Below are 10,117 nucleotides of genomic sequence, written 5' to 3'. Positions count from 1 at the left end.
CATTTATATCCGTATGTATCTTGCAAATTTCTATGTCTCCCACCTGGACTAGATCTCGGATGGAATTGAAGCGTCTCTTGATGTGCTTGGTTCTCTTGTGAAATTTGGATTCCTTCGCCAAGGCAATTGCACCAGTATTGTCACAAAAGATTTTCATTGGACCCGATGCACTAGGTATGACACCTAGATCGGATATGAACTCCTTCATCCAGACTCCTTCATTTGCTGCTTTTGAAGCAGCTATGTACTCCGCTTCACACGCAGATCCCGCCACGACGCTTTGTTTAGAACTGCACCAACTGACAGCTCCACCGTTCAATGTAAACACGTATCCGATTTGCGATTTAGAGTCATCCGGATCAGTGTTAAAGCTTGCATCGACGTAACCATTTACGACTAGCTCTTTGTCACCTCCATAAACGAGAAACATATCCTTAGTCCTTTTCAGGTATTTCAGGATGTTCTTGACCGCTGTCCAGTGATCCACTCCTGGATTACTTTGGTACCTCCCTGCTAGACTTATAGCAAGGCACACATCAGGTCTGGTACACAACATTGCATACATGATAGAGCCTATGGCTGAAGCATAGGGAACATCTTTCATCTTCTCCCTATCTTCTGTAGTGGTCGGGCATCGAGTCTTACTCAACTTCACACCTTGTAACACAGGCAAGAACCCTTTCTTTGCTTGATCCATTTTGAACTTCTTCAAAACTTTGTCAAGGTATGTGCTTTATGAAAGTCCAATTAAGCGTATTGATCTATCTCTATAGATCTTGATGCCCAATATATAAGCAGCTTCACCGAGGTCTTTCATTGAAAAACTTTTATTCAAGTATCCCTTTATGCTATCCAGAAATTCTATATAATTTCCAATCAACAATATGTCATCCAAATATAATATCAGAAATGCTACAGAGCTCCCACTCACTTTCTTGTAAATACAGGCTTCTCCAAAAGTCTGTACAAAACCAAATGCTTTGATCACACTATCAAAGCGTTTATTCCAACTCCAAGAGGCTTGCACCAGTCCATAAATGGATCGATGGAGCTTGCACACTTTGCTAGCTCCCTTTGGATCGACAAAACCTTCTGGTTGCATTATATACAACTCTTCTTCTAAAAATCTACTCAGGAATGCAATTTTGCCAAATTTCATAATCATAAAATGCGGCAATTGCTAACATGATTCAGACAGACTTAAGCATCGCTATGGGTGAGAAAGTCTCATCGTAGTCAATCCCTTGAACTTGTCGAAAACCTTTTGCAACAAGTCGAGCTTTATAGATAGTAACATTACCGTCAGCGTCAGTCTTCTTCTTGAAGATCCATTTATTCTCAATGGCTTGCCGATCATCGGGCAAGTCAACCAAAGTCCACACTTTGTTCTCATACATGGATCCCATCTCAGATTTCATGGCCTCAAGCCATTTTGCGGAATCTGGGCTCACCATTGCTTCTTCATAGTTCGTATGTTCGTCATGGTCTAGTAACATAACCTCTAGAATAGGATTGCCATACCACTCTGGTGCGGATCTTACTCTGGTTGACCTACGAGGTTCAGTAACAGCTTGATCTGAAGTTCCATGATCATCATCATTAACTTCCTCACTAATTGGGGTAGGCGTCACAGGAACCGGTTTCTGTGATGAACTACTTTCCAATAAGGGAGCAGGTACAGTTACCTCAGCAAGTTCTACTTCCCTCCCACTCACTTCTTTCGAGAGAAACTCCTTCTCTAGAAAGGATCCATTCTTGGCAACAAATGTCTTGCCTTCGGATCTGTGATAGACAGTGTACCCAATAGTCTCCTTTGGGTATCCTATGAAGACACATTTCTCCGATTTGGGTTCGAGCTTATCAGGTTGAAGTTTTTTCACACAAGCACCGCAGCCCCAAACTTTAAGAAACGACAACTTTGGTTTCTTGCCAAACCACAGTTCATAAGGCGTCGTCTCAACGGATTTTGATGGTGCCCTATTTAACGTGAATGCAGCCGTCTCTAAAGCATAACCTCAAAACGATAGCGGTAAATCATTAAGATACATCATAGATCGCACCATATCTAGTAAAGTACGATTACGACGTTCGGGCACACCATTACGCTGTGGTGTTCCGGGTGGTGTGAGTTGCGAAACTATTCCGCATTGTTTCAAATGTAGACCAAAGTCGTAACTCAAATATTCTCCTCCACGATCAGATGGTAGAAACTTTATTTTCTTGTTACGATGATTTTCAACTTCACTCTGAAATTCTTTGAGCTTTTCAAATGTTTCAGACTTATGTTCCATTAAGTAGATATACCCATATCTATTCAAATCATCTGTGAAGGTGAGAAAATAACGATATCCGCCACGAGCCTCAATATTCATCGGACCACATACATCTGTATGTATGATTTCCAACAAATCTGTTGGTCTCTCCATAGTTCCAGAGAACGACGTTTTAGTCATCTTGCCCATGAGGCACGGTTCGCAAGTACCAAGTGATTCATAATCAAGTGGTTCCAAAAGTCCATCAGTATGGAGTTTCTTCATGCACTTTACACCGATATGACCTAAACGGCAGTGCAACTCATAAGTTGCACTATCATTATCAACTCTGCATCTTTTGGCTTCAAGATTATGAATATGTGTATCACTACTATAGATATTCATCAAAAATAGACCACTCTTCAAGGGTGCATGACCATAAAAGATATTACTCATATAAATAGAACAACCATTATTCTCTTATTTAAATGAATAACCGTCTCACATCAAACAAGATCCAAATATAATGTTCATGCTCAATGCTGGCACCAAATAACAATTATTTAGGTCTAATACTAATCCCGAAGGTAGATGTAGAGGTAGCGTGCCGACGACGATCACATCGACTTTGGAACCGTTTCCCACGCGCATCGTCACCTCGTCCTTGGCCAGTGTTCGCTTAATCCGTAGTCCCTGTTTCGAGTTGCAAATATTAGCAACAGAACCAATATCAAATACCCAGGTGATACTGCGAGCTCTAGTAAGGTACAGATCAATAACATGTATATCACATATACCTTTGTTCACTTTGCCATCCTTCTTAGCTGCCAAATACTTGGGGCAGTTCCGCTTCCAGTGACCAGTCTGCTTGCAGTAGAAGCTCTCAGTCTCAGGCTTAGGTCCAGACTTGGGTTTCTTCTCTTGAGCAGCAACTTGCTTGCTGTTCTTCTTGAAGTTCCCCTTCTTCTTCTTCCCTTTGCCCTTTTTCTTGAAACTGGTGGTCTTATTGACCATCAACACTTGACGCTCCTTCTTGATTTCTACCTCCGCAACCTTTAGCATTGCGAAGAGCTCGGGAATCATCTTATCCATCCCTTGCATGTTATTGTTCATCACGAAGCTCTTGTAGCTTGGTGGCAGTGATTGAAGAATTCTGTCAATGATGCTATCATCCGGAAGATTAACTCCTAGTTGAATCAAGTGATTGTTATACCCAGACATTTTGAGTATATGCTCACTCACATAACTATTCTCCTCCATCTTGCAGCTGTAGAACTTATTGGAGACTTCATATCTCTCAATCCGGGCATTTGCTTGAAATATTAACTTCAACTCCTGGAACATCTTATATGCTCCATGACGTTCAAAACGTTGTTGAAGTACCGGTTCTAAGCCGTAAAGCATGGCACACTAAACTATCGAGTAGTCATCAGCTTTGCTTTGCCAGACGTTCTTAACGTCGTCAGTTGCATCTGCAGCAGGCCTGGCACCAAGCGGTGCTTCCAGGACGTAATTCTTCTGTGCAACAATGAGGATAATCCTCAAGTTACGGACCCAGTCCGTGTAATTGCTACCATCATCTTTCAACTTTGCTTTCTCAAGGAACACATTAAAATTCAACGGAACAACAGCATGGGCCATCTATCTACAATCAACATAGACAAGCAAGATACTATCAGGTACTAAGTTCATGATAAATTTAAGTTCAATTAATCATGTTACTTAAGAACTCCCACTTAGATAGACATCCCTCTAATCCTCTAAGTGATCACGTGATCCAAATCAACTAAACCATAACCGATCATCACGTGAAATGGAGTAGCTTTCAATGGTGAACATCACTATGTTGATCATATCTACTATATGATTCATGCTCGACCTTCGGTCTCAGTGTTCCGAGGCCATATCGGCATATGCTAGGCTCGTCAAGTTTAACCTGAGTATTCTGCGTGTGGAAAACTGGCTTGCACCCGTTGTAGATGGACGTAGAGCTTATCACACCCGATCGTCACGTGAAGTCTGGGCACGACGAACTTTGGCAACGGTGCATACTCAGGGAGAACACTTTTATCTTGAAATTTAGTGAGAGATCATCTTATAATGCTACCGTCAATCAAAGTAAGATAAGATGCATAAAAGATAAATATCACATGCAATCAATATAAGTGATATGATATGGCCATCATCAACTTGTGCTTGTGATCTCCATCTCCGAAGCACCGTCATGATCACCATCGTCACCGGCGCGACACCTTGATCTCCATCGTAGCATCGTTGTCGTCGCGCCAATCTTATGCTTCTACGACTATCGCTACCGCTTAGTGATAAAGTAAAGCATTACAGGGTGATTGCATTGCATACAATAAAGCGACAACCATATGGCTCCTGCTAGTTGCCGATAACTCGGTTACAAAACATGATCATCTCATACAATAAAATTTAGCATCATGTCTTGACCATATCACATCACAACATGCCCTGCAAAAACAAGTTAGACGTCCTCTACTTTGTTGTTGCAAGTTTTACGTGGCTGTTGTCGTGGTTCTAAGTCTGACAGTAATGTAGGGGGGTAGGTATGGAGAGGAAAGATCTTAGCTATGGAGTAGTTGTAAGCACACGAGGTTTACGAGTTCATGCCCTTCTCAGAGGAAGTAATAGCCCTACGTCTCGGAGCCCGGAGGCGGTCGACTGGATTATGCGTGTATGAATTACAGGGGTGCGAACCCTTCACACTGAGGAGGGGGGTGGCTTATATAGAGTTCGCCAGACCCCTCTGACCCTCAGTTATGTAGGGTTTTAAATACATTAAGGTCGGGCGTTACTGGTAACGCCCCTAATAAAGTGCTATGATGACCATAAAAGCTACTTAATGACCGACCGTTAGCATGCGGAGTGACTTTAGGTCTCCTGGTCGTCGAGTGGTTGGATCTTGGTCGAGTGATTGCTTCTTGGTCGAGTGTCTTCAAGTCTGTCGAGTGGAACACCTCCAAGTCGATTGAAAGGTGATTTCTTCTAGAGACGTCCTTGGGTAGGGCAGTTAGGAAAGGTCCATGACCCTACCCTAGGTACATAGCTTCATCATTAGCCCCCGAATGGATCGAGGTTTGAGTGGGGAAGGAGTTGAGAACTTCTCCGACTCATTTTTCATGCCATGAGCATATCTTGTTTCGGATCAATGAACCTGAGTGAGGACAACAACTTCCTTTTCAGTCGCCTTGATCCATTCTTAGTTTCTTTTGTCGAGTGAGTTTCTTTACTTGAAAAGCTCTGAGTGACGGTGTGGAGGAGATCTTCCGTCTGACAAGTTGTTCTGCTGCCCGCAGATTTCGTGGGATTCGAATTTTGGGAAGCGCGCGCGACGGGGGAGGCCACAGTAATCGGATGGGATAGGGCGGAGCCACCTCGATCTCTGCGCCACCTTTTTCGCCACGTATCACATGCGCGATTGTTACGGGATTTGACAGGATCGTCCGGGCCTACCAGTCAGCCACTCGGAAGTGACCTCATATAAGGCGTCGGACCGGGGTTTCTTGAACAGTGCGTTCTCATTTCCTCTTCTCCTCTTCAGGCTTCTTCGTCGCGCTCGCTCTCGCCCCAGCGCCGCCGCTCCATACGCGTCTCGCCGGCGACGATGGGGAAGGAGAAGACGGTGGCTCTGGAGCGGGCGAAGAAGGCGATGGCAAAGGCAAAGGGGAAGGCGACCAGTCGGGTGGATCTTCCTCACGAGCCGGCCCATCCGAAGGGCTGGATCCAGGGCGACTGGATCTGCTCGGCGATCCGCCAAGAAGACCTCGATGACCTGGCCGACGGAGGACTGATCCCCCATGGATCGGCGCGGCTTCCGGGATAGGAATCCGAGCCGCAACCTCGGGAGGGTGAGCGCGTTCTCCTTGCCACTCACGTCGATCGCGGATTTTCCTTGCCTCCTCACCCTTTCTTTCGGGGGTTTCTGAATTTCTTTGGGGCACAACTCCACCACTTCACTCCCAACACAATCGTGTATCTCGCTGCTTTCGTGTCTTTGTGCGAGAATTTCTTGGGTTGTCGGCCTCACTGGGGTCTTTTCAAGCACATTTTCACCTGTCGTTCTCAGATGGTGAAAAAGGCCAATCCGAGTGACGAGAGAACACAAGTGATTCAGATGTGTGGGGGTCTTGGCGTTCAGATGAGAGGGAAAAGTTCCTTTCCGGCCATAATTCTTCCCGACTCGGTCCGCGGATGGCAGTCGACCTGGTTTTACTGCAAAGACCAGCCGATGCCAGGGCAGTCGACTGGCCTCCCTCCTTTTACCATGGACCGAGTGAGGAAACCCTCCTCTTTGAAGGTGATCCTAGAGGAGAGGGCGCAAGTTAAGGTGCTGGTCGATCGAGTGGTACATCTTATCCGTGATGGGGTCACTGGTATGGATCTCTTGGAGGTTTTCCTTCGGCGGCGCATCCAGCCTCTTCAAGCTCGAGACCATCCGATGTGGATGTATTCGGGTCTTGACGACACCACTCGGATTCACCCGGAGAAGGTCGATGACGACACACTGGAGGGGTGGCTGTCGGGCATCACCGAAAACAAGGACAACCCCAGGGGAGCCAGGAGAGTTCCTCCATTCGACCAGTCCCATGAACCAGAAAAGGTCCGATTCTGAGCTTTTGATTATAATCTGAATTCACTCGCGCAGCTGTCTATACTGCATCGACTGACTTTATTCTTCCTGCTTTCTTTTAGGCCCTTATCGAAATGTACTCAATGCCCAACGGAGAGCAAGAGCAAGACCCGGAAGGAGAGGCAAGCGGCGGCGACAGTGGCGAATGGCATTCTGATGGAGAAGGGGATGAAGAAAGCGACGTCCCAAGTGACGAAGAAGAAGTCGAGTCGCCTCCTCGCAGGGAGAGGCGATCCAAGCTTGACCAAGAACGACCGAGCGCCCGTGAAAAGGCGATTGCTCAGACTGGTCAGTCTACAAAGCATCCTCGGACATCTTCACCAACCCCAACTGAAAAAGCGTCAAAGCATCCCAAAGTTGCAGAGCAGAAGCCTCGGAAGGCGTTGCCGAAGATTAAGATTGACATCCCCGTCGCTTCTGCGTGAGTGTCTCCCTTTGTATTCACTCGATGCTCCGTGCTGTTTATTTTTTCTTAATTTAACCAGACGAACTTTGGAACTGACAACGCTGCTACTTCCAGGACCTCAGCTTACAGGGACGATGATGAGGTAATGGAGGATGCGGTCACTTCCAATCTGGGTATGATTTCTGTCATTCTGTCTTTATTTGGTCGATTCAACTGCAATGTGTACCATTGGGTGATGTGATTTTGGCGATTGATCTTTGAACAGCTCCTAACATTATTGACCTCCCCGATGATGATGATGAAGAGCCTGAGAGGCCTTTGACGAGGAAAAATAGGAAAGCTCTTGCAAGCAAGGTGCCACAGTCGACGCCGATGGCGGAACCAGTCGGTCAGGACGCTGGTGATGCCAATCGGGGTTCTGTTACCTTCACCGTACCATTGTCGAGTGCCCTGCCTTCTTCGTCGACTGTTCCAACTCCTGCCGACCCACCTTCAGTTTTTGCGATCCATCATGTCCCAGAGGACGAAGTGAATGCTGCCAAGGAAGCCATACGCCAGGCGGGCATTATGATGGAGAAGATGAAGGCGGTGCGGGACGCCAGTCAAGCCGCCTATGACGCCAGCTCGGCTCTCCAAAGCAATGTTCAGGTTAGTTGGTCACCGCTTGTTCTGTTAGGATATGCTACCTGAAGACTCGCTTTCTGAAAATCTTTGCATCTGTACACCCAGTGGGTGCGTCGATTGAATTTTTGGACTAGTGGGGGCATGCTGAGTGCACCCACTGGCTGTAGTCCCTGAGACTACGGTGGACTGCTGGCAGTTGACTGTAGTCTTTGTATTTTGATCCTTTCGCTTGATCTGGTCTGGCCATGTCGAGTGTAAACCGAATGAGTGGTAGTTTCGCTCTTCCACTTGGTCTGGGCGAGTGGGATCAGAACCGGTGGGGGCACGCCAAGTGCACCCACTGGGTGTAGTCCCCGAGACCGCGGTCGACTGCTGGCAGTCGACTGGGGTCTGAACATCTTGTTGTCTACTTATTTCTTGACGGCGCAATTGTTTTTCTCTCTCTTTTTTTACTCCCTGCACTCGACTCCGGCGGGCCGGTCGAGTGGGATCCGAACCGGTGGGGGCACGCAAAGTGCACCCACTGGGTGTAGTTCCTGAGACTATGGTGGACTGCGGGCAGTCGACCGTAGTCTTAGTATTTATTGTCTTTGTCGTTTTTCGCTGTAAAATAACTTCCCCTCCCCGATTGCAGAAATCTTGTGATCTTGGAGCTCGCTTTGCTGACTTGGAGAAACAGCAGATCCAGCTAAACCTTGACTTGGAATTGGCTCAGCAAAATCTAAAAAAAGCTCAAGACGAGGCCGCTGGTATGGAAGGTAACTGATTGCCGACTGAACTTCAATATATCTCTTTGGTCTATTTTTTGATTCGATTATTTCTTTTGCAGAGAAAATGAAGTTGGCTCTGGACAAGAAGGACTCGGACCTCGCCGCCGCGCAAAAAGCAGCCCAAGACAAAACCGTTCTCGTAGACGAGAAGCTTGCTTCAGTCGGAACGCTTGAAGGAGAGGTGACTAGACTGACATCTTGTCTTAATGAAGCTAACCGCGAAGTGACTAGCCTGAAGAAGGATAAGGTCGCCCTGAACGAAAAGTTGGAGTCTGCGATCCGCAAGAGGAACGACACAGAAGCTTATCTGAGGACCCTTGCCAAGAAGCTTTATCTCGTGCAGGGAGGTATTTCTTTTAATCCGACTGTGTTGATGCTTGCCATCGGATTTTGTTCGGTTGATTGAACTAACTTTTGGCTGCAGAACTTTGTCAAGACTTTGATGAAGAAACTGGAAGGGTCGAGACGGGTCTGGACCCTATCGCTTCCTCGGTCTGTGACGAAACTGCGATGAATGTGTTCCGACTAGAGTCTTGTATCGCCAGCGCCACAAGCTACCTCGCACGCCTGAAGGAGGTTGTCTCTTGAATCGACTCAACGCTTTGGTCGGGGGCAACGCTTCAGAATGATCTGGAATCTCTGATGACTCAACTGAACGAGATCCTTGACCGAGTGCAAGAATGGAAGAAATCCTCCGCCCGGTGTGGTGCTGATGTGGCTCTGTCTTTGGTTCGTGTCCACTGCAAGGAGGCGCGAGAAGATAAGCTGGCAGCAATCAAGGTCGCCAACACCTAGAGGCATGACTTCCGATCTTTTATGGAGACTTTTATTGCTGCAGCCACTCGGATCGCCGACGGCGTCGACCTGGACGAGTTCGTTGAGCCTGCCAGTCCTCCTCCTGCGGAGTGAACAAACTTTTTATGCCTCACTTTAAATTTTCCTCGGAATGCCAAGTGGTTTTTGTAACCGTTAAACTCTTTCGGACTGAATGCCCGAGCACTTCGATCTGCGGTCTGGAACCTTTAGGATTTATCTAAGCTTGGTTTATTGTTGAATATCTTAACAAATTCTCCGTCGAGTGGAACTCGTTCTTCACTCGAGACAACTTTTGTATTTGTGGCGCAGCTCGAAGGAGAAGGTAGCAGTCGACCTGCACCTCGCCGTCCTTGCGGATTGGGATGGAGCGCACGTTGTATTTGTGGCGAAGCTCCGAAGGGGAAGGTGGCAGTCGACCTGCACCTCGTCGTCCTTGCGGGTCGGGATGGAGCGCACGTTGTATTTGTGGCGAAGCTCCGAGGGAGAAGGTGGTAGTTGACCTGCACCTCGTCGTCCTTGCAGATTGGGATGGAGCGCACGTTGTATTTGTGGCGAAGCTCCAAAGGGGAAGGTGGTAGTCGACCTGCACCTC

The sequence above is a fragment of the Triticum dicoccoides genome, chromosome 5A, assembly GCF_002162155.2.
Source record: "Triticum dicoccoides isolate Atlit2015 ecotype Zavitan chromosome 5A, WEW_v2.0, whole genome shotgun sequence".
Taxonomy (NCBI): domain Eukaryota; kingdom Viridiplantae; phylum Streptophyta; class Magnoliopsida; order Poales; family Poaceae; genus Triticum; species Triticum dicoccoides.
Note: the sequence above shows the minus strand (reverse complement) of the source record.